This window comes from Phyllobates terribilis, unplaced genomic scaffold (assembly GCF_046119375.1).
Source record: "Phyllobates terribilis strain yellow unplaced genomic scaffold, ASM4611937v1 Scaffold_10__3_contigs__length_209671492, whole genome shotgun sequence".
Lineage (NCBI taxonomy): Eukaryota > Metazoa > Chordata > Amphibia > Anura > Dendrobatidae > Phyllobates > Phyllobates terribilis.
The window spans coordinates 209,482,488-209,486,785 of NW_027362770.1; the positions used below are offsets into that span (position 1 = coordinate 209,482,488).

Genomic DNA, 4,298 nt, shown 5'->3' on the forward strand with positions numbered 1-4,298 from the left:
GACACCGAATGACTGCCAGAAAATACTGGACGAAGCAAGACCTACATTTCTAGCGAGCATAGAGAATGTCCAGGACGGGGGATCAGAAGAGGACCGAAGGGAAGTTATTCTGTACCTCCAGGCCCTTCTGATTCTAAGACACCTCCAAAGGCCAGGTGTTGTTCGCAATTTGACCGTAAGTAGTGTTAGTCTGCATGGGCAGCGGTCATTGCGGAACCGTCTCAATCATCTCCCTTCTTTTTACACCTTAGGTTTCAGAGTGGAACGGGAGGACCTATCACATGTACCGCGGTGTTCGAAAGACGATTGTCGGTGTAAAAACACACAAATGTGCATCCACTTAAGTAGCATCGTTCATGCTTTCAGAGGAATAACATTCGGTAAGGTTTCTACAAGCCAGGGGACCCGGGCTACCCGACTCCACATGGGGTTGAAACCCCTCTGTTGTCCCCATGCAAAACTCGTTTGAGGTATACCCTCTGGCTCGAGATTAAGTTTTTTTTTCATTTTCAGTGGTTAAAAGTCTATGCAGAACATATCAGACCTGTCATTGCTGCTGGCCTAGAAATCACAAACTTTTTTCTGACGTGTACCGGGAAGGTCGTAATGAACCCATCCGCTGCTCTCCGGCGTTATCATGAAAGGTGGGGGAAGAATATCCAGTGTAAATTATCATATGCAGCTACAGGCACTGATTGTTTTTCCTCCACAGCTACAGCCTTCCACATGTCACCAGCCATTTTGTACGACGTGTATGTGAAACGTGGACTCTCTCACGATATTCCGAAAAACACTTATTCGCACGATATCTGGTCCACACAAATGGTATGGCTGAGAAAGTTTACCAGGAGAAAGCACTTGTGGATATGTGTCGTGCCCATGAATTGGTAATAAATTCGGAGCAGGCTGTTGGAGACGACAGCCAGGCTGATGGAGCCGAAAGGCTGGCTGATGGAGACGACAGCCAGGTTGATGGAGACGACAGGCGGGCTGATAGATACGACAGCCAGGCTGATGGAGCCAACAGGCTGGCTGATGGAGACGACAGCCAGGTTGATGGAGACGACAGCCAGGTTGATGGAGACGACAGGCGGGCTGATGGATATGACAGCCAGGCTGATGGAGCCGACAGGCTGGCTGATGGAGACGACAGCCAGGTTGATGAAGAAGACAGGCTGGCTGATGGAGACGACAGCCAGGTTGATGGAGACGACAGGCGGACTGATGGAGACGACAGTCAGCCACCTGTATTGGCTTCCCCCAGTCATTCAGAGAACCAGCAAGCAGACAATATGGAAATCATGAGGCCGATAGCGAAGCCTATTGAGAGGCTAGGCTTAAACACCTTTCGGCTCATCCCAATTAGGTGCACCAAACCAGTGTAAAACTGAGAAAAATTACAACCAATAATAAAGTCATTCAAATGTTCGTCTGCACTTTTATTCCAACCGTAGAATACACGGCCTACCACCGTCCACGGGATGGGGCCACTATTAGAAGGACTCGGGCAACCGAGCGACGCCGAGGTGGTCCGGTCTCCCGTATGCCACATTTCCCGACGCCCGCCGGACGGACAGGGATTCAGCACTGGGCTCTTCCCTCTTCACTCGCCGTTACTGAGGGAATCCTGGTTAGTTTATTTTCCTCCGCTTATTAATATGCTTAAATTCAGCGGGTCGCCACGTCTGATCTGAGGTCTTTAGTCTGGTCTGCGAGCGTGCCCTTCCACGCCGCCCCAGGCGGCTACCCCCCAACCCCTGGAAGCTCCGGAGGCAGCCCTGTGTCTCCACAGACAGCCTCACGGCATGCTCCGGGTCGGGGCGGAGGGTAACAGGGCGGGTGGGTCTAGCCTTGGGGGGACGTAAGGGAGAGAGAGAGAGGGCGTCGGGGTGCGAAGCCTCGGGCCTCCCTCTGAAAATCACTTGCGATGGGACCCCAGCCGCGCCACGGAGGCGATCGACGTAGGGGCGACCCTCAGACAGGCATAGCCCCGGGAGAAACCCGGGGCCGCAAGGTGCGTTCGAAGTGTCGATGATCAATGTGTCCTGCAATTCACACTAATTCTCGCAGCTAGCTGCGTTCTTCATCGACACGCGAGCCGAGTGATCCACCGTTAAGAGTCACGCTTCTGGGTCCGGGCGCTCTGGGGCGCCCGGTTTTTCAGTACGTCGGCCGGCAACAGAGGGGGTGCATAGGAGATTTTTCTTGGCCCTGTTGCCCCGGGTGCTCGGCCTCCGCCGTCCCTCCCTCCGGCGGGGAGGGGAACAACGGAGGGCTCGAGACTTCTCGACCTACCCCCCGGTCCCGCAACCCCGGGGAGAGGGGTATAGGGGCGCACGGGCGAACGGTACCCGGGACGGCCTTTCATGTGGGTTTTTTCCTGGGCGGGAGGAACACGGCAGGATCCTCCCGAGAGGCCAGGCGTCCGTCGGGACGACGGAGCAAGAGGGGCTCCCCACACCCTCCCGTCGTCGTCGTCCGCACGGCGATAACCCTCGCTGGACCGTCGCCGCCCCTCCGCGTGCGGGTAGCTCAGGCAGAGCGGAAGTATCCCAGCCGCACACCCCCTTCGGGCAGGGGGAGGCAGTCGGGCAAATCAGCTTCCAGCTCCGCGCCTCCTCGGTTCGGTCATCGCTGCCTTAATGATCCTTCTGCAGATTCACCTACAGAAACCTTGTTACGACTTTTACTTCCTCTAGATAGTCAAGTTCGATCGTGTTCTCGGCTCTCCGCCAGGGTCTTGGCAGACCCCGGCAGGGCCAATCCAAGGACCTCACTAAACCATCCAATCGGTAGTAGCGACGGGCGGTGTGTACAAAGGGCAGGGACTTAATCAACGCGAGCTTATGACCCGCACTTACTGGGAATTCCTCGTTCACGGGGAAGAATTGCAATCCCCGATCCCCATCACGAGCGGGGTTCAGCAGGTTACCCGCACCTGTCGGCCTGTAGACACACGCTGGTCCGTTCAGTGTAGCGCGCGTGCAGCCCCGGACATCTAAGGGCATCACAGACCTGTTATTGCTCGATCTCGCGTGGCTGAGCGCCACTTGTCCCTCTAAGAAGCTGGACGCGGACCACGGGGGGTCGCGTAGCTAGTTAGCATGCCGGAGTCTCGTTCGTTATCGGAATTAACCAGACAAATCGCTCCACCAACTAAGAACACCCATGCACCACCACCCACAGAATCGAGAAAGAGCTTTCAATCTGTCAATCCCTTCCGTGTCCGGGCCGGGTGAGGTTTCCCGTGTTGAGTCAAATTAAGCCGCAGGCTCCACTCCTGGTGGTGCCCTTCCGTCAATTCCTTTAAGTTTCAGCTTTGCAACCATACTCCCCCCGGAACCCAAAGACTTTGGTTTCCCAGACGCTGCTCGGCAGGTCATGGGAATGACGCCGCCGGATCGCCAGTTGGCATCATTTATGGTCGGAACTACGACGGTATCTGATCGTCTTCGAACCTCCGACTTTCGTTCTTAATTAATGAAAACATTCTTGGCAAATGCTTTCGCTTTGGTTCGTCTTGTGCCGGTCCAAGAATTTCACCTCTAGCGGCGCAATACGGATGCCCCCGGCCGTCCCTCTTAATCATGGCCCCAGTTCCGACAACCAACAAAATAGAACCGGAGTCCTATTCCATTATTCCTAGCTGGAGTATTCAGGCGTGGCTGCCTGCTTTGAACACTCTAATTTTTTCAAAGTAAACGCTTCGGGCCCCCGGGACACTCAGTCAAGAGCATCGGGGAGGCGCCCCAAGGCAAAGGGGCTGGGACTGGCGGTAGCACGCCTTGCGGCAGACCGCCAGCTCGATCCCAAGATCCAACTACGAGCTTTTTAACTGCGGCAGCTTTAGTGTACACTACTGGAGCTGGAACTCTATTTTATTATAAATGTAAAAACACAAACTAGTACAAGTAACGAAAACAATTTCCAGCAATATAACCGATACATAAACAATGTATATACAAGGGACCCCACCTGCCTGACAACCACCATACAACCACAGCCTATCCAAACATACCTCAAACTTCCTCCAGACTTACACCTGATTCTGCCGTAACAAAAACCAGAGATGCAGAAGCAAAATACATATAACAAAATATAAACCACATAAACCATATGAAATAACACACAACATTTAAATCATGAGTAACACATACACTACCCCAACTCTCACTATACCCCCAACCCGAACCGGCCTCCAAGTTCCGAAAAAGTCCTTCCGGACTTAGGGCGAACCCCGACAGTTTTGGGCCTGGGCCAGTCCAAGTTCATGCTTAACCCCCCTCAAAACCCCCACC

At 54.1% G+C, this 4,298-nt stretch overlaps 1 non-coding gene across 1 annotated transcript; it reads right to left on the minus strand.

Annotated features, from left to right (window-relative positions):
• Nucleotides 1–1,968: 1,968 nt before the first annotated feature.
• Nucleotides 1,969–2,122, minus strand: LOC141164918 (5.8S ribosomal RNA). Its single transcript, XR_012250965.1, has one exon. It is a non-coding gene; the product is annotated as a 5.8S ribosomal RNA (ribosomal RNA).
• Nucleotides 2,123–4,298: the final 2,176 nt, after the last annotated feature.